Raw genomic sequence first — 21,554 nt, 5'->3', positions numbered from 1 at the left:
CAGATGTGAAGTAAGGACTGACCATAACAAACATGGCAGATAGTCATGAGACTGCCTTCATCCAAGATGGTGCTGAAGCTATACCTCCACCTGTCTCTGTTATATCTTTGAACCAAACAACATTTATTATAGAAGCATGACTTTGTATCAACAGATGCAAACATAAAAAGATACAAATAGGCATGTTTTGTCTGGTGGACAGGGCATTATGGAGATTTTCCCCTGTCACTGCAACCAGCCTCTGCCACTGTGCAGGTCCTAGCATCACAGACTGAGCAGCACACTCTAAATGGTGGTGTGGCACACCTGAGGCAGGCTCATAGAGTAACTCTGCTGCTCCTTCTCACACCACAGCTGGCTTAGAGCTACGGTAGATCCGAATGGAAAGGGATCAGAAATCAAAAAATTCCAAGGAGGTAGAAATTTACAACTGCCCACTGGACCAAACAGCTGGCAGCAGCAGTGAAAAAATATCTGGTGAGGCCAAGGTTCAGGACCAGAGAGCAAGCTAGTTGGATCAAGAAATAAACTGGTCGAGAGGGAAGGTGGGCAAAAGCCTACACATAAAAATCTTCCATTTTTCAGATTGCTGCTGAGAGTTGTAAAAGTTTCTTTCAGTGTGAGGTTAAGTGGCCATTTAGAGTTATTATCTATAAGGCATTGGAACAATTTTTGGAAGCCTTTAAGGCCAGGAAGTGTCCCAGTACAGAACTTGGAAATATCAAAGAAGCCATTGACTTTGAGTGAGAATATGAGTTATTAACCTTGTAGTGTCCGGAGTCCCAAGGATAAATTAATAACTGAGAATGGAATGAGCAACCAGACTAGATTGTCAGAACACCAGGAGATAACCTAGGGGTTGATCTGGGACCAGTCCTGAGCTATGGAGCCAGTGCCCAAGGAGAATGGTTTGCCTTGGTTTAGGATTTTTCAACAGTGAGAGAGAAACCATCTCATGGAGGAAAATAGAGCTCACCCAATGGTAAAGGACCTAAGATGAGGAGTCAGCTAGAAAGGCCAGTCATTTAGGGTATGAATACCTCTGTTGCCAAGGATATTAGAGGTTGTGGGTGTGAGCTAAATAGAGACCAGTGGCCATTTACCCTGACTAATGCCTGAGTGGAAGGAGGGCGTCTTCCCAATTTGCCCATGTTTGCTTAGAGAGGAATATTGAGCAAATGGGCGGAAAGTCCATAAAATGGCAGGAAATGTGAATCTGCCAGTTTTCAAATCCAAATTATAATGCCAAATGATGTATTTTCTAAAGTCAAGGATATAATTTGCAGAACTCAGTTTATTGTTATGGGTTACATCAGCAGACCCATGCTGAGGCATCTCTTCCCCCAAGGTAACAGCCATAAAATGGGTCCAGTAGAGAATAGAGTTGATATTGGGGTACGGGAAGTGGAGATGGGAAGGGAGTAGAGACGGAGAAGAGGATGGAGAAAGAGGAGAGGAATATGGCACTTGGGAACACAGAGAGAAAGGGGGGATGTAGAAGTGGAGTGCAAGAAGTGGGTCAGAGAGATAAAAAGGGGAAGAGAGAGAGGCTAAACATTCCCTTTCATAGCAAGCGAGGCCTACCTGGCTGGACCTAGGTAACACTTGGGTGGGACCTAGAAGGAATGCTAAGGTGTTAATGCGTTTATTAATTCCTTATGCATTTCCTTTTCCTATGTAGTCTTTGACTTGCAGAAAGGATATTGCTAAGTCATCTTTTCATTTACTGGAAAATAATTTTGTATGGACATTTAAAATCAGAAGCCTTTCTGCATTTTGTTTTTACTTTCATTCTCATATTCAGCAGGCATTTAGATCACCAAGGCTTGAATGTTCATAGAAGAGCCTGAGTGATGTTTCTGCTTATAAAAACAAGGAGGGCTCTGCATGATTTCCAAAAATTTATGTCGAGAATGTCAAAACTACATGGAACTGCATATCTGAAGTCATACACAGTCTTTGGCACCTACATACATCAACACTATGTTCAGGCACACACACACACACACACACACACACACACACACATACACACACACACACAACACACACACACTCAGAGAGAGAGAGAGAGAGAGAGAGAGAGAGAGAGAGAGAGAGAGAGAAACAGACGAGACAGAGACAGACAGACAGAGGCAGAGGGAAAAGAACAAACAGAGACAGAGACAGAAGCTGAGTGAGAGACAGAGATGCAGAGAATGAGAGAGACAGAGAGAAATATACTTAAATGATTAAAACTAAAGTGAATGGGAAACCTGGGAACTTCCCAAGGTTGAACAGGGAGGCCTACTTTTGAGACACAGTGTGAATGTCTAAATTTCTTGGACTGTAGAGAACAAGATATTCAACATCATAAAAAATGATTAAGAATGCCTTGTATAAGTTGCAGAGTTGGGATGTATTAGTGGACCCACTAACACTGCTATCTCCAAAGTCCACTGTCGGGTGTCTCTTTATGAAGAACTGCAGCTTCCATGGCACTGTGGGCCTACTACATTGCCAGGGTCCAAGTGTCAATCTAGACTTGATGTTCTCTGTTCCCTTAAAAAATGCCACTCACACAATTGCATTTTCTTATTTATTACAACTTCACCAATATCCAGAGGTCTGGAGAGAGTCTTCGACAACATCATTCAGGGAAATGAGTCCCCAGAGCTAAAGGGGAAAATGGTAATCTTAAGATGCTCCAGGGAACCCTGATGTTGGAACATGACTCCTTAATCATCTAATACACAATGTCCGGTATCCATGCGGCTAAAATAAATGTAGATTGAAAGCATCATCATCATCATCACCATCACCACCATCACCACCATCACAATCATCGACATCATCATCATCATCTTCTTCATCATCATCATCATCATGAACAACCTAGGTAACCATGTTGGCACATGACTTTCCTTCTAGTTTTTAAGAAGCAGAAACACTTGATCTCAGAGTTCAAAGCATGTCTTTTCTGAAAAGTGTGGCACAAGTCCAGCAAATTCTAATGAGTAATACTCTGTTTTAAAAATAAGCAAACAAAAATAAATAAAAAGTGTATCATAGCAACATTTTTTAAAACATGAAGGAAATAAACTTCATCACTGGAAGATAAACCGATATTTTTATTTAACAACAAATATTATGTTCATGGTAAGGTTTTCATTTACATGAACCTTTAGGAAATTTGAAAAATATACCTCAGAAAGTAAAACATGAATAATGCAGAATGTTGTTAAGGGAGAATCTTTTATTTCTTAGTGATTACCTACCATAGTCCAACAAGTATAGAGAGCTTTTGGACATTCCCTAGTTTGGGTTAATTTTTTTCTAAGCACTCTTCCTTTCCTTTGTATAGAGATCTAAAGGTGAATATAAATCAGTATTACATAGTCCCCATTGCCCAGGAAATACTTGAATATATTCCTGACTGACTTTTAAAGGAGCTTGAGAAGATCCTTCTCTTCAATACTTGCAATAGAAAGGTTAAATCTCATCTTTGCCCGTCTATGTCTTTAGGGTTGGAAAAGATTTTGATTCCTTGGAGCCTGGAAACATGTGCACATGTGTGATTGGAGGGTTGTTCTGGTTCACTAGGAGAGACTGGGGTTTGGGACTGTGCAGCAGGTTCTGCTCAGAGAAAAGGCAGTCAAAGATGCCTGTTGCATCCACCGTAGGAATCATCAGCAAGGCAGGGCAACAGTCCAGGTCAGCTCCCAGTTTGATCTCTTGTTTCTTTCTTAGGTAGACATGATTTTTGCACATTAAGTACTGCAAATATGTTGCATTTAGAAAATTGTTCTATAGCTATCAAGTCTTTGAAGGATCAGATCAGATAACTGTCATATCTGGATCTGGATTCCTTTTTCCTGTCCTGGTTTGTGTTGGCTTTAGTGCCCCTACTCTTGAGCTTTCAATCTGCCCTGCTGCTTTATTTCAGTTCTCTTACAGGGTGGACCTAAGTATTTCATATAAATTGAAAGTATTGTACGTCATTGGTGTGTGTGAGTAATGGCAGTCAGATTAAAAAAGAGGAATATTTGGTTGGTATACAGATGCTGCATAAAAAAATATTCGCAAAGGAACTTAAATTAGGTTCTGCCATGCCCTGAAGACATGAAGGGGTAAAATCACTTGAAGATTAATATACAGATTATCATCAGAGGGAAACCACAGCAGTATGAGTTCCTACACTATGATAGTTTTAATAAAGAAAAGGAGTTCCAAAGTGGGTTTAAAAGAGAGTGGTAGAGAGTGAATTCAGGTGTGTGAAGTGCCAAAATATGGAAATGTGGATTATCTTTCACATAACACAGACACACACACAGACACACAGACACACAGACACACAGACACACACATATGTAATAGTGGGACAGAATAATGAACTTTTATTTTCTGAGATCTAATAAGGTAATTACTTTGAATATATACAGTTTTCTATTGACTTTTGATATGTGTCATTTTTTAGTATTTCTTTTAATTTTGTAATGTTGCTCAGATCCCATAATAAAGTTGTGAGTTAGGAATAAATTTCTTTAGATTTGTAATCATTTTTATTTTGGTCTTCGCCCTCATTGTTATGCAAAATAGCATGCTAACATCTTGTATTTGGTAATTCTTCATCAGAAAAATCGACAAAGGTGTGTCTCCTCTTTTTGTTGTATTTGCTTGTTTGTTTGTTTGCAGGTTTTTTTAGGGTTTTTTTCATCAAAAATGGTATTGCATTTTATATTTTTATTGAAAATTAATTTGAATACCATCAACAATAATTATGGTTTCCACTTTTTTCTACTCCTCCCAGTTCCTTTCCACCTCTCTTATTTTCTATATCTAATTCCTTTCAGTCTTTTTTAGAAACGCACATCCAAATTATAACACCCAAGCATAACAAAATGAAATACAGTAAGATAAACAAAAAACATGATATTGAGTGTTGACAAGGCAACGCAACAGAATAAAAAGTGCCCAGGAGTGTGCACAAGGATCAGAAACCCACTCGTTAACTCACTTAGGAATCCTATAAAAACACTAAGCTGAATGTTATAAGATATGAACAGAAGAACCCGTGCAGACTGTTATAAACTCTTGAACAGAGAGGTCCACATAGGCATGTCCTTTCCTTTATGTCATTGTGTTTTGTTTTCTATTTCAAAATGTTGTTTGGATTCAAGATTTTTAATGTATTTCCAAAGTACATGCCTGTGGGGGCCCATGCCAATAGCACTCTGAGCGGTCCTGAGGTTTTTGCTTCTGAAGATACTTGCTTAAATAATATATCTATAGCATAGTTATACCATACCATACATTTTGTTATTTTAATTATGTAGCATAAACTTAAATCTGCCATGATGTCTCCTATAACTCTTTTGTTATTCATTTTTCTTCTACAATAAATGTCTTTTTGGTTTCCGTATAAGGTTACAACAATGTCTTTTAATTTGCATGAATATTACTGATTACTATATTGGACATGTGAATTGCTTTTGTTAGAATAGCAATTTTCATAAGAATAGCCCTGACAATCCCTGACCATAAGAGGCATGTCAAGCTCTGTTTTCTTTTTAATTTTCATAAATTTGCTATTCGTATACCTAATTTTCATTGTAACTTTTCAAATTTTCTACAGGTGTAATATAGATATCATGTTGCTGGTATCTATATATTTAGATTATATTTAACAATGTTGTATATAGTTATGATTTATATGTATTGTATATGATATTGGGTGTATTATTTGTTTCTTAAAATATTTATTACAGAAACGTGATTTTTCATTAATTTTGATCCTGGATCTTTACTGAATGTAACTACTTATCATTATGCATTTTCTGGTGTTGACTTCTTCTTTTCCTACTCCTACTGCCTTTATATCTTTCATTCCTGTTGCTTCCCTAAGATTCCTAATATTGTTCCGAATAAGACAAGAAGTGTAACCTTCCTGGTCTTGTTTTTGATTTTAATGAAAATGCTTTCAGTTTCTTCATTTACCAGGATGCTAGCTTTTAGTTTGTTTTTTGTTGACTTAATGCTGGAATAATTTATTTTTTTTCCTGACCAGTGACCACATTTCTAAGGAAACAACTCACTTGCTAACCTACGAAACATTTACTCCAATAGCAATGTCTACATGTACAGTTGGAGTATGGAGAGAACCTTCATCCTCCATCCTTGACTTTGTCCTTGGTGAGGGGTGCACATTTAACTGTAACCATTGGAGTTCATGTATGCAACAGCCATGCCATTTATAGAGACAACATTTCACAGTATTTCTCTAATCCTCTAGTTTTACTTAATTTCTGTAACTATTTCTTTAATATTGCGTGATGCCAGGGCGAGTTGTTTTAGATGTCCCAAATGTGGCTGAAAAATGATAGTTACTTACTCTCAGCATTTTAAGTAGTTATTCATCCTTCTGCTAAGCAACACCAACTAATGGAGTCTTAACTAATTAAAGAATAACCGTCATGTAACTATGGAAATTAACAGAAATATTTAAAAGGGAATTTGACAAAATGACCATTTAGAAAAATAATATTAATATGTTCTCTGCTAGGATTCCGGATTTCCTCAGGAATATTTGTTGTCAATGTTTGCAGTACCATACTGGAATTCTCTCCTGCAGAAAAGGCATTGATTCTAATCAAGAATATGGTTGGTTACTTGAATAAGTAGTCTTACCACAATTACACTATGAATGCATTGGACATGGCAGGTCATTAATGCAGTATATAAGGTTTAGCAATAAATAAGAAAATTATGAGATTTTCCCCTGTACTTAGAAAATGCAAAGAAGCATCTTCTAGCACTATTAAAAAATAACCAGCAGGAAAAGGTTTCTGGATAGCTTAAGTTTGATTTCTCAATGTGAAGCAAACAGAATCTATAGTTTCTAAAATAGAATGGTCTTAACATGAAGTTTGCAGTGTCAATTGAAAACCTGTGCAATTGTTGATACATGCTTTCCGTGATTCTTTGACTTCTATTTTATTTTTTATTATTAATTATATTAGGTGTTTACATTCCAAATGCTATCTCCCTTCCCAGACTACAATCTACAAGCTCCTCAAACTATCCTTCCTCTCTTTGCCTCTAAGATGGTGCTTCCCTATCCAACCATCCACTCCTGCCTCACCCCTCTAGCATCTTCCTTCTCTGGGGCAACAAGCCTCACCAAGCCCAAGAGCCTGCCCTCCCATTGATGCTAAATTAGTCACTCCTCTGCTACACATATACTGGAGCCATGGACAAAACCATCATACTCTTTGATTGGTGGTTGTCCTTGGGGCGTCTGAAGGATATGGTTCATTGATATAGTTGTTTCTCCTGTGGGGTTGCAATCCCCTTCAGCTGCTTCTGTCCTTCCCTTTATTCTTCCATTGGGTTCCCTGGGCTCAGTCTCTTTTCTGGCCATAAGGATCTGCATCAGTCTTAGGTGCTAGCAGAGCCTTTGAAAGGATACATATGCAAGGTTCCTCTCTGCAAGCACTTCTTGGCAGCAATAGTATTTGGGTTTGATGTCCGCAACTGGATGGTTGCCAAAGTGAGCCGGTCACTAGATGGTCTTTCCTTCACTCTCTGATGCATTTTTTGCCCCTGCATTTGCTTTATTTGTTTATACATAAACATTTCTGGGTTGAAGAATTTGAGATGGTTTGATGGCCCTATCCCTCAACTGGGGGCCATGTCAATCTATGAAAGTTGGTCTCTTCAAGTACTATCTCCCCGCTGTTGGGTACCTTGGCTAATATCATCCACCTTGGGTCCTGAGAGCCTCTTTCATCCATGGGATCTAGAACATTCTAGTTCCCACTCCATAGCTCATCCCTGCCACATATTTTTATTCATTTTCAAGGCACTTTGGACTTCTCACCAGTCTCTTCTCATGACTATCCCTCCCATGCCTTCATCCCCCCCATTACCTCCCCCACCCAGGTCCCTCTTTGCCTCTGCCTCCAATGATTATTTTCTTCCCATTTCTAAGTGCAATTGAAGCATTCTCACTTTGATGTTCCTTGGTAAGCTTCATAGGGTCTATGAGTCATGGGAGTTCTGAGCTTTGTGGTTAATATCCACTTATCAGTGAGTACATACCAGGACTGTCATTTGGAATCTGGGTTATTATACTCAGAAGGATATTTTGAAGTTCTACCCATTTGCCTTCAAAATTTGTGAAGTCTTTTTCATTAGCTGAGTAATATTCTATCATGTAAACGAATCAAATTTTCTGTATCCATTCTTTTGTTGAGGGACATGTATGTTGATCCCAGCTCCTGGATATTATAATAAGACTGCTATTAATATAAGAGAACACATGTTTTTGTTATATGTTGGAGCATCTTTTAATCGATAGTGGTCTTCAGGTAAAAATATTTCCAATTTTCTGAGGAACCACAAGACTAATATTCAGAGTAGTTGAACCAGCTTGTAATCCCACTAACAATGGAGGAGTTTTTATCTTTCTCCACATCCTCATCAGCATCTACTGTCAACTTAGTTTTTGATCTTTTCCTTCTAATGGGTGTGAGCTAGAATCTGAGGGTTGTTCTGATTTCCTTTTATCTCAGTACTAAGTATGTTGAACAGTTCTTTAGGTATTTCTCAGTCATTCAATATTCCTCAGTTAAGAATTAGCCGGTTAGCTCTGTACCCCATTTTTTAATGTGGTTATTTGATTCTCTGGTGTCTAACTTATTAGAGTTCACTGTATACTTTGGATGATAGCTCTCTATCCGATATAGGATTGGTACATTGCTATTTTGTCCTTTAAACAGTGTCTTTTGCCTTACAAACATTTTCACTTTAAAGGGGTCCCATTTGTGAATTGTTGACCTCAAAGCATGAGCCATTGGTTTTCTGTTCAGGTATTTTCCCCTGTGCCAATGTGTTCAAGACGCTGTCCCATTTTTTTTCTTCTGTCAGATTCACTGTATCTGGTTTTATGTGGAGGTCCTTGTTCAACTAGGACTTGAGAATTGTACAAGAAGATAAAAAAGTACAATTTCCATCTTGTACTTGCAGAGTTTGAGTTAGACCACTTCCAATTTTGAAAATGCTTAATTGTTGGATTGCACTCTTTGGACTTCTTTGTCAGAGATCAGTGAACACTCATGTGTGGGTTCATTTCTGGGTCTTTAATTTTATTGCGTTCATCTACTTGCCTGTCTCTGTATCAGTACCCTGCAGTTTTTATCACTGTTGCTTTATAGCACAGCTCGAGTTGAGGGATGGTGACTCCCCCAGAAATTCCTTAATTGTTGATAATAATTGTCACTATTCTTTGTTTTTTTTTTCTTATTCCAGATGAAGTAGAGAGTTGGACATTCTATCTTTGTGAATAATTGATGGAATTTTGATGGGGAATTGCACTGGAACTGCAGATCGCTTTTGGTAAAATGGACATTTTTATTATGTTAATCCTACTTATCTAGGATCATTGGAAGTCTTACAATTTTCTGATGTCTTTTTTGCTTTCTTACTTCAAAGATTTGAAATTCTTGTCATAAAGGTCTTTCACTTGCCAGTTAGAGTCAAAATAAGATATTGTATATTACTCATGACTAATATAAGGGGTGTTGTTTCTCTAATAACTTTCTCAATATGTTTATCTTTTCCATAGAGGAAGGCTACTGATTTGAGGTAATTTAATATCCAGCCACTTTGGTCAAGTCGTTTACCAGGCTTAGATGTTCTCTGATGGAACTTTGGGGTCGCTTAAGTATTCTCTCATATCATCTGCCAATAATGATATTTTAACTTCTACCTTTCCAATCTGTATCCCTTTGACATCCTTTTGTTGTCTAATGCTCCGGCTAGAACATTGAGTACAATACTGAATAAATAGGGAATCAGTGAACACCCTTGTCTTGTTACTGATTTTAAGAGGGTTGCTTCAAGTTTCTCTCAATTTAATTTGATGATGGATGTTAGTTTTCTGTATACTGCTTTTCTTTTCTTTTTTTTTCTCTGCCTTTGGAGTTTTTAGCTTTCTTTTTTTTAATTTTTTTAAATCTTTATTAACTTGAGTATTTCTTATTTACATTTCGATTGTTATTCCCCTTCCTGGTTTCCAGGCCAACATCCCCCTAACTCCTCCCCCTCCCCTTCTATATGGGCTTTCCCTCCCCATCCTCCCCCCATTACCACCCTCCCTCCAACAGTCACGTTCACTGGGGTTTCAGTCTTGGTAGGACCAAGGGCTTCCCCTTCCACTGGTGCTCTTACTAGGCTATTAATTGCTATCTATGAGGTTGGAGCCCAGAGTCAGTCCATATATAGTCTTTCCGTAGTGGCTTAGTCCCTGGAAGCTCTGCTTTTCTTATGTTTAGGTATGTTGTTTGAATTTCATATCTTTCCAAAATTTTTAACATCATGGGATGTTGTATTTTGCCAATGTTTGTTTTCTGTAGTAAATCTCAGTAGTTAACCAAAAGTTCCTTATTGCACAAATAGAAGTTATTCTTAAAGGAATAGAGACACATGCTCCAAAATCCTTAGAAACAAGCTATCAATCATTATGAGCCTGCAAAAAAAGATATGGACCCAATTGCACTGCTAACTACCACTGGGTTTGCAAGTAACAATGTATTTCTTAATGTATGTGGATTAAGGTTAAGAGACTATCTAATGGCAACATGACATCTTATTAAGATTCACAGATACCTCTCTTATGTTATACAGACCCCCACTTCTTAAAAATGGAGGTTTCTTGTGTTATTAAAATAGTTTTACTATAGAAACTTGATTCTTTATTTTAAAACTTTCTTTTCCCAATTGTGCCCAATGAAACTGGAATCATCCATCGACCTTATACTTGTTGATATCAGCAAAAATAGTATAATTTTCCTGTTCACCCTTTTTATTAGTCATGGATCACTAGAGTAACAGAAATTGTGGAATAAATATATGATGTCCTATATGGGATGCCTTAGAATGATTTACAGGCCATAGTCCAGCTCACATAATAATAGCTGTCTATGAATAGAAGATCTAAGAAGCCAGTAGATGTTCAGGCTACATGACTTAGCTGCTCTGTTGTATACAACAGGATTATGAAAAAAGCAGCCTTTAATACCAATTAAGTAATGGACATTGTAGTGGAAGAAAGGTTTGTTTGGTTTGTACTTTCTCATTATAGTTCCTGTTCAAAACACTCAGGCTAGGAACTGGGAAGCAGAACCTAAAGGAGAAATCACAAAGGAGCACCATCTACTGTCTTGTTCAGTTTACTTTCTTACCACCCATGAAAGAACTGCCTAGGGAAGATAGCACAGTGCCCATGGTCTGGGTACTCCCACACCAATAGTAAGAAATCCTCCTTCAGTCATGCCTGTAGCTAAGTCAGATGGAGTCATTTTCTCAATTGAGGTTCATCTAAAGAGATGAGCCTAATATGTCCTAAGTTGAAAAAGATTGAAAATAAATGGAAACAAAAAGATAAGAGAAACACTAACTATCATACTTCTGATCCCTAGTGTCCAATCCTTGTTGTTTCTATTCTCTGCTCACACAGTCTACTCTAATTGAACTTCATGCATCCCAATTATGTAATTGGCACTGTTTCATCCCGGCTCAAATTTATGCTTGTCTTTCACTTTATACAATGTTCTGTCTGCTCCCTGTAGGGCTTTGTCTTAACATCTGTAGCATCTCTCTGCTTGCATTGATGCCCTTCTGAACCCTGCAACGCCTTTAACCTATTTTTATCAATTATTCATTCACATATCAAATATCTCTCTTCCTGGTTACACCTCCTCAAAACATCCATCACATCTCCATTCTCCTCCCTCCTCTCTGCCTATATTAGGGTCGTCTTCCACCCACTCCCACCTAACCCCTCTAACATCTCCCGATGCTGAGACATCAAGCCTCCACAGGACCAAGGGCCTCCACTTCCATTGATGTCAGAAAGGACATCCTCTGTTACATATGTATCTAAAGATATTAATCCTTTCATGTATACTCTTTGGATGGTGGTTTAATTCCTGGGAGCTCTGGGTGGTCAAATAAGCTGATACTGTTCTTCCTATAAGGACCACTACAGGTCCTTCAGTTTTTCCCCCTAGGTCTTTTATTTTGATGACAAGACACCCAAATGTTCCAATGGTTGTTTGTTTCTGTGTTTGTATTGGTCAGGTGCTAGTAGAACCCTCAGAAAGAAGCCATATTATGCTCCTTTCTGTAAGTGCTTCTTGCTTCTTGTCAGCAATCTTGTGTTGGTTTTGTGTGTGCAACTGGGATGGATCTCTAGGTGGGGCAATCTCTGTGTGGCCTTTCCTTCAGGCTCTGTTCCATTTTTTGTCCTTGTGTTTCCTTTGGACAAGAAAATTTCTGGGTTAAATTTTGAGTTGAGTGTGTAGCCTTATTGTCTCTATAGGTTCTACTCCCCCTTTGTTTAGTATTTCTGCAAGTCACTTCTGTTATGTCCTGGGAGCCTCTCACTTCCCTGGCATCTGGGGCTTTCTAGTGTCTACCTCCAGTTCTCCACCACCAAATGCTACATATTGTTATTCAATTTCTTGACTCCCTGTACTTCTTTGCTATCTTTTCAATACCTGACCCTGTTCCCTTTACCTTCCCCTCCTCCCACTTTATGATATTTCTCTTTTTTTCTCTTACACATACCCCAAAATAACACAGTTCAGTATAGTATATAATCTGAGGGTTCAGAATAAAATTGTCTATTATTGCCAATGGCCAGACTACTATAAGAATTTTAGATTATTTGTATATATGTGACCACCCTCTGTTTCATTAATGCAGCATACTCATTGCAGTCTCAATCTCATGTGACTATAAAATGAATAAATTCAAAATTAAATGGTATTTTCTGATTTTAGACATTGAAAAACACCGAGAGGACAATGCCTGCTGCATGATCATGGAAGCTTAGTGGATACTGACCTCAATCCTCAGAGTTCAATACAGTTATCAAACTGGCCAATATTTTTCAATAAAGCTTCTGTAGGAACTTGAAACTCCCAAATCCCAATGTATTGTCTAAAATTCAGGTATTAGGAGTTTTATCATGAATAATTTTCTACTCTATTTATAGTTATTCATGTTATAATGGATAAAAATACTCCAAGATATTTTCATAACCCCTGAGTATCTACATATTTACAAAATTTTAACAGTGAAAAGCAAATGGATCTCCTTAAGGAAAACAATTTCTCAGACTTATTTATAGGGAAATCCAAAACCAAAATATCTGACCTAATTCCTCAGAGTTGTTCATTTCACAATCTAAGAATTTTAAATCATTTAAAGTGAGATTTTGTTTTGTTGATATTCTCTGTATTTCACATTCTCTTCAACTAAGCTTCCAAATAAGCTTCATATATTCTAAAGCATAGTTAGAAGTTTGTGGTAAGAATCTGTATTCCAACCAGCAGCAAATCTTGTGACTGTCTACACACACAGTTGCATGTATAATTGGAGGATTCTGGTGACTCACTGATATAGCCTGGATGTGCAGAGTGGGGTGAGTCAAGTTTATTGCAGAAGGTCCTTCTCAGAGGATAGTCAGCTCAAGGAGTAAGTTTCATCCATTTGAAGAATAGTGGGCAAGGCAATGCAGAAACCAAGGACTGTTCCCAAAGCCAACACTGTTTTCATAGGTGGGCATGAATTTGCAGATTAAGGGTTGCAAATATTAGGAATTAGAACCTTGTTGCAGAGATCTAAATCTGGCTCTAAAGAATCAGATCAGAAAGCTATCATGTTAGGATCTGGCTTCCTTTGCCCCTCGCTCAAGTACCTTGGCTACACAGGGCCCCTCCTCTTGATCTGTCAATCTCTCCTGTCACTTTAGCTCAGTTGTCTTCCTAGTTTGACATACAATTTCAGCTGAAACAGCTACTATGGATTATTACTGTGCGTGAGTAAAGTAAGTGACTGATGAACAAGCAATTTTGGTTATTTGGGAGGTTGTGTATGAGTAGGAATAATTAGGGATGTTAACACAGATGTTTTTCTTACACTGAAAAGTTGAAGATGACTAAAGCATAGTAGAGATAGCACACATTTTAACAGTTGTGATCAAATAGACAAAGGTGGTTCACTCCTGGCAATTGATGAGTGGTTGTTAGAATTCTGTAAGTAGTAGTTCTGATATTTTGCTAGTTATAATACAGAGAAGGAATTTACAAAGTAAGAGAGGTGGACAGAGTGGAACTAGTGTCTGTTTGTGTGTGTCTGTGTGTGTGTCTGTGTATGTGTGTGTGTCTCTGTGTGTGTCTGTGTGTTTGTGCATGTGTGTGTGTGTGTGTGTGTGTGTATCTGCATGAGTGTGCTGACTAACTTCATCAACAGAATGGCTAGTGTATAGAAATTTCTAGTGTGTGTCACATGCAGAAGTACTGTCTATGCAGAAGTACAAGATGAAAAACTAATATTCTATGATTTATACTGTGTTCTAATATGAATGAGGTTTACATGCCTCTCTGTCTTCTTCCTCTTCTTCTTTTTCTCTTCTTCCTCTTTCTCCTTCTCCTCCTCCTCTTCCTCCTACAACCCTCTGCTCCTTCTTCTTAATTCATTTAGTTTTGTAATATTGCTTGGATTAAAAACTCAAAGTCTTGAAATATGTGGTTCGGTTATGTCATTTGTTTTTCATTGCATTCTATTAGAAGATATGCAAATAGTATGTAAATTTTTATTTTAGTAATTTTTGACACATAAATCTACAGGGTTATATCTTTTTATTCTCATTGTATTTTATCCCTCCTTTCAAAATGGTGTTTGAAATTTAAAAGGTATTTTCAGACTACATAAGACAGGTGACCCATTCTTGCACTATTGTCACAATTTCTATAAATTGTCATTTATTCACAGCAGTGCTATTGATTGGCATAGAAATTGCACTACTCAGTACAGGTCAGCATAGCTTAGCAAAACAAAGAGGGGTAGAAATTTGTGTTTATTGTCTGCTCTGTTTTCCTGTGGCTGGAATTTCAACTGCAAACCATTCTGCTCAATGTTCTACTGTAGGGAAAACAGCAGGAACTATTTGCAAGGAAGAAATATGCTGCCTAGGCAGGTGGGTGGTGGCTACAACTCACTTGCTCTGGTTATTGCAGTTATCATTTGCACCTCCTTCCTTAATGTGTTTCAAAAGGGAGCTGGTAAAATTAGGTGGATTTATACAAGCTGTGGTAATGAAGTGGACAACAGACACATTTCCCCAACATTCCAGAGAGAGAGGAAACTGAACTCAGGAAATAACAGAGATCTATGTAAGTTCTGTCTGCATATTATTATTCATTACTCATTGCACATTTTGCTGCTTTTCTATATTATAGTAAACTATAGAAGCGGATGTCTGTACCAAAGATGAAAGATGAGGTAAGAACACCTAGGACTGTCTGTTCTGTCTTAGAGAGTTTTCATTATTGCTAGATGTTTTTATTTGCAAACTCGGCCATTTCATTATACTTACTTCATTATCCAAAATATTCTAATTAACTTCTTTTTTACTTATTCATTTTACAGTACATTAACTGCCCTGATCCTGATCACTCCCCCCAAAATCCTTCCACCCTCCCCCAATCCCCTTCTCTACTGAGCTGAGGAGGACTCTCTGTGTACTAGGCACTTCCCCTCTCTCTTAGACCAGACAGGAAAGCGCAGCTAGAACATACCCCACATGCCGACAACAACGTTTGTGATAGCCCCTGGTAGGTCTTCACATCCCATATGAAGACCATTCTACACAACTGTTACATATATGCAAGATACCTATACCCAGCTCTTGTATGTTCTTGGGGTTTTCAGTTTCTGAGAGCCCCAAATATTCCAGGTTAGTTTATTTTTTTGGTCTTCCTGTGGAGTTGCTATTCCCTTAGGGGCTTCTACAACCCCTCCTATTCTTTCATAAGAGTTTCCAGGTTCCAGTTTAAGATTGGAAGATGGTGATTGTATCTTTTTGAGTCAGTTGTTGGGTAGGGTGTGTCAGAGGAGACCCATGCTAGAATTGTATCTGCAAGCATAACTGAGCATCATTAAGAATGTAAGGAATTTTTGCTTGAATATGGGATGGATCTCGAGCTAGGCTAGTTTTTGGTTGATCATTTCCTCACTTTCTACTCCATCCCCAATTTGTACACTGCATTTTAAGTAGAAAGTATAAATTCTGGGTCAAAAATTTGTGGGTATGTTGGTGGCCCTATCACTCCACTGGGGTTCTTAACTGGCCAACAGAGGCAACCTCCCTTGGCTCGATAGCCTCTAGGCTGTGAATAACAGCTAATGACTACTCTTTTGATTCATGGTTACCTCCCCTATCTCAGGTCTCTCTCTCTCTCTCTCTCTCTCTCTCTCTCTCTCTCTCTCTCTCTCTCTCTCTCTCCCTGAAGATGTCCCTTATCTCCCCTGAAAAAGGTTAGAGATTTCCTTTCACCCTGCCCCTCCACACAGAGGACCCTACATTCCCCTCACTTTCGTCTCACTCCCGTATCATATTCTGTTTACTTTATTCATCTGCCATCCATTATCATTCAATTCCCCCATTAAACTTCAACTGATCTTTCTTACTTCACCCTCATTCCTGCCCAACCACCTGGATTGTCGAATGTAGCTTGGGAATCCTGTATTTTATGGGTGATACCCTCTAATGAGTGACTAAATACTGTGAATATCATTCTGGAACTGGTTTACTTAACTCAGGATGATATTCACAAGACACATCAATTCATCTGCAAAATTCATGATGTCTTTGTTTTTCAAGAAGAATAGTATTCCATTGTGTAGATTTACCACATTATCTTTATCCATTCTTCAGTCGAGGGGCATCTAGGTTATTTCAAGTTTCTGGCTATTACAAATAAAGGCACTAAGAACATAGTTGAGCAAATGTCTTTGTCAAATGGTAGAGGAGCTTTTAAGTATATGCCTAGGAGTAGTATACCTGGGTCTTGATGTATAACTATTTCCAAATTCCTGAAAAAATTCCACATTGTAGTAGGTTGCACTGCTATGAGCAATGGAGGAGTGTTTCCCTTACTCTACATCTTCATCAGAATGTGCTAACTCTTGAGATTTGATCAACCCTTCTGACAAGTATTAGATGGAATTTCTGTTTTGTTTTGATTTGCATTTTATTCATGTGTAAGGACTTTGAACATTTCTTTAAGTACTTCTGAACCATTAGAGATTCTTCTGTAGAAAATTCTGTTTAGCTTTGTTGCGTGGTTTTGAAAAATTTTTTAATTTTGTTCAACAAACAGGTAACTGTATCAGTGATGGATTATATCTGAGTCCATTCATATTTCTCTTCAGTTGATCAATTCAGTAAGTTTAATGCCATGTTGTATACAGATTTTGTCACCTTAACTGGGACAAACCATGTAAAATCTGGGATCAGGAAAATTTCTTCTGTTCTTTTATTCAGGGTTTTTGTTTTTGTTTGGTTTTGCTTTTGTTTGTTTTTTGTGGTTGTTATTGTTTTGTCGTTGTTGTGTTTTTTATCATAGGAAATTACAATTACATTTTTTATTTTGTAGAAACTTTTTTGTAAGGGATTACATTGAATGTAGGAATTGACTGGAAGAATGTCCATTAGTAAAGTAATAATTCTGAAATTTCATAACCGTGGTGGCATTTTTGCCTGTAATTTTTTCTTCAATTATTTTTCTACATTCTTAAATTGTCAGTGTAATGTTTTACATTTGTGTGTGTGTGTGTGTGTGTGTGTGTGTGTGTGTGTGTGTGTGTTGGGAATGCCATTGTTTCTATGATTACTTAAATAGTACCTTTCTTCTATATGAATCCTATTGAAATTGTATGTGTTAACTTTTTTATCCTGTCATCTTTGCTGGGTGTATCAGTAGCAATAGTTTGGATATATATATATATAATACATATATATATACATATATATGTATTATATATATAGATGGATAGATAGATATAGATATAGATATATATTATCACATCACATTAAAATGAAGATATTTTAACCTCTGATGCTCCTATCTGTAGCACATTTTTCTTATTCACTCTTTTCCTTGTAATAAGAATCATAATAATGAAATAAGTAGAGGAGGAAGAGTGAACAAACTTGACTTGTTCCAATATATTATCATTAATACTTTTCTCCATTTACTACAATTCTGGCTCTTGCATTAATACACGGTGTTTCTCCTAAATAAAAATATATTCGCTGTATCCTTTCCAGTGGTCATACTTCTCAAGAAAAGTGACACGTGTTCACCTAGCAGCCATCAATGCTAACGGGTACCGAGGTATATGACTGAACTTCAGATCAGTACTCATTTACTGTACTTGTACCTCTGTCTTATTTAGGGTCTTATTGCTGTGAAAAGACAACACAACCAATGTAAGTTTTATAAGGAGCAGCATTTAACTGGGGCTGTCTTACAAGTTCAGATGTTCAGTCCATTATCCTCAAGGCAAGAGCATGGCAGCATCACAGCATCCAGGCAGGCAAGGTCCAGGAGGAACACTACATCTTCACCCAAAGGGAGCCCAGAACAGACTGAGCATCCCCAAGCAGCTAAGAGGAGGGTCACAAAGCCCAACCCCAGAGTGACACATTTCCTCTAGCAAGGACAGACTTTCTAATAGTACTTCTCCCTGGGCCAAGGATATGAAAGCCATCACGTTTCTCTCCCTGGTCTCCCTAGGTTTGTTTAAACCCACACGTCTACAGAGGCCATACCTAAACTTATCATAATAAAAAAGTATATTTAGTTCATCTTCGGGAGTCCCCATGGTGTATAGAACTATCAACATTGTTAAAAGTCCAAAGTTCAAAGTCTCTTCTGAGATCCATCCTATCACATAACTGTAATCCCCCAAATTAAGAAAGGCAAGCAGCTGGGCAGTCTTCAAACTCTGCCATCTCATGTCTGATGTCAAAGTTGTCTTTAAGTCTTCAACTCCTTTTTCACCTTTGTTGACTGGAACAGATTTCTTTCTCCTGGGAAGGTTTCACTCCCTGTTAGCAGCTTTCCTCAGATAGTCCATGACTCTGGCACCTTTAACATATTTGGGTCTCCAAAGCAGCTTCAATGTTACAGTGTGTTTCAATGTCTAGGATCCACAAATGATCCTCCGAAGGGCTGCCTTCACTTCTCCAGCTCTGCCCTCTGCAGCAGTTTAACTTCAGGTTGATCCACACCACACTTTGCTGTTGTTCTTGGTGATCTTGGCATCTCCAGTACACTGGGGTATTCTGTTTCATCTAGGTTTGACCAGTCACCTCTCACAGCCTCTCTTCATGGTGCTAGTAGTAAACTCCTTTGCATGACCCCTTTGGTCCTGGCCTGTCAATTGCAAATGAGGGTGCACCTTCATCAATGGCGTTCCATGGCCTCTCCCACTGACAAGCCTCTGCTGATCTTCAAGATGCCTTCAACCTTCAAAACTAGTACCACCCGGGTTGATCTTCAGCATTAGCAAGTACAATTGCAAGCATGAGGTAAAACCTTGCCTATCTCTGTAACACAGCATTTTTGTACTCTCAGAAAACACTTTCCATAACATTTCACCTCAGTGATGCTGCTCTCTTTCTTAGCTCCAGCTAACCAACATCAATTGTCCCTGTAGTCTGCTCCTCTTGAATATTAATGAAGAGACACCTGGCTGAAGCTGCTGAGTTCTGCTGCTTTTAGGAACTCGAACATGGTCCCCTTTTTCTATTACATTATCACTAGCATCCTCTTTTCTAACTCCTTCATTGCCTTAACTAGGCTGTCCTCGATCTGGTTCTGTAGATTGACCTTGAACTTAGAGATCTGTTTGCTTGGGATTAAAGGTTTGTACTAAGTTGACTGGAGCTAACTTAGCTGGGTGGGACCTTGCCCCAAGGTCATCACTTCCTTAATTCTATTTAATATACTAGAATGCAGGATTCAGCTCCATTTCACTTCCTGGCATCCCTTTAATATTCAAACCATATATTTTGTATTTTTCCTTTTTCAACTTCCCCCTTTTCATTAAAAGGCTCTTCATGAGACTTAAAAAGAGAACAAAATATGTGATGGACATTTCTGAGACTTTCTTTGTTAACTTAATTAATCTGAGTCTTTTCACCTTAGCCTCAGGCACACTCTTCAGACAAGAGCAAATAGCAGCCACATTCTTCACCAAAATACCATAAAAGCACTCTTTAGAGCACATGCAGAAATCCTCCTCTGAAACCTCTTGGGCCAGACCTGCACAATTCAAATCACTCTCAGTAATGAAGACTTCCTCATTCCTACTAAGATAGCACATTAAGCCCCATTTAAAGCATTCCTCTGCTTTTGAAATTCAAAGTCCCCAAATCCACATACTTCCAAGCAAAAGCATGAGCAGGCCTATCGCAGCAGTCCTTGTTACCAACTTCTGTCTTAATTAGAGTATTATTGGTATGAACAGACACCATGATCAATGTAAGTTTTATAAGAGGCAACATTTAATTGGGGCTGGCCTACAGGTTCAGAGGTTCTGTCCATTATCATCAAGGCAGGAGCATGGCAGCATCACAGCATCCAGGCAGGCATGGTACAGGAAAAGCTGAGCTCTACATTCACTGGAAGAATGTCAGAAACAGACTTAGCATCCCCAGGCAGCTAAGAGGAGGGCCTCCAAGCCACCCTCACAATGACACACTTCCTTTAACAAGGCTACACCTTCTAATAGTGCTACTCCTTCACAGCATATTTAGTGTTTTTTATTACACTGAATGCAATAAGAATCATGTCTAATCAAGCCCAAGAACAAAAAAAATCACTGGACATAATGTGTAATATCAGTGTGTGTTTGTGTGTGTGTGTGTGTGTGTGTGTGTGTGTGTGTGTGTGTGTGTGTGTGTGTGAGAGAGAGAGAATTTAGAATATCATCAAATGATTTTATGCTAGGATGTACAACTTCTCTGGTCCTGTGTTTTAACTAGGTTTGTGCTTATATATGTCCACAAGGGTCTTCCAAAAACAATAAACATACAAGTAAGAAGATTACCTGGTTTTATTTTTAATAAAGGCAGGAAAACCTTCTTACAATATTATACCAGGGCATACAATTGTGAATTGAAACACAGCAAGTATTTTGAAGTGTGCTGTTGTTTTTACATGGAAGAAATACATGAGTTATGTTGCCAAACCCCTGAAAGAGTAGAAAAAATTAGCACTTGGATAAATGATCATGCTGTCATAAGAGACCTTGTGAAGACGTCTGTTTACCTCAATAACTCATAGAAGAAAATGAATAATCTTTGTCTTTAAGACATTTCCTTTAGTTTCTTTCAGAAAACATCTAGATTTCATGATAGTTGTGGTAAAAAATGATTTATTGACTTACTGGAATGGCTTGCACTGAGATACCTAGAGGCCTTCACTTGTCAATCTCTGGGTTATATGCCATGGCATGATTATATGTTTTCACCCAATTTATATCTTTTTCCCATTTATTTATTTATTTATTTATTTATTTAATCTTACATTTATTTATTCCTTCATTTTAAATCCAAATTACTAACCTCTCTGTGCTTCACACATTCCTTCCCCCATACCTCCTTCCCCTTATATTCTGAGATGCTGGAGGCTCAATTGGTATCCCCCTACCAT

At 38.1% G+C, this 21,554-nt stretch overlaps 1 long non-coding RNA gene across 2 annotated transcripts in view; it reads left to right on the top strand.

Annotated features, from left to right (window-relative positions):
- Nucleotides 1-21,554, top strand: part of LOC148007690 (uncharacterized) — a 124,282-nt gene that overhangs the window by 26,998 nt on the left and 75,730 nt on the right. For both annotated transcript variants that reach the window (XR_015646712.1, XR_015646713.1), the window contains 2 exons: nt 9,289-9,375; nt 15,288-15,330. This is a non-coding gene — a long non-coding RNA (uncharacterized LOC148007690). The remainder of the gene's footprint in view (nt 1-9,288; nt 9,376-15,287; nt 15,331-21,554) is intronic.

This window comes from Rattus norvegicus, chromosome 1 (assembly GCF_021556685.1).
Source record: "Rattus norvegicus strain SHRSP/BbbUtx chromosome 1, alternate assembly SHRSP_T2T, whole genome shotgun sequence".
In the NCBI taxonomy this organism is placed as follows: Eukaryota; Metazoa; Chordata; class Mammalia; order Rodentia; family Muridae; genus Rattus; species Rattus norvegicus.
This window is presented reverse-complemented; position numbering and strand designations above follow the sequence as displayed.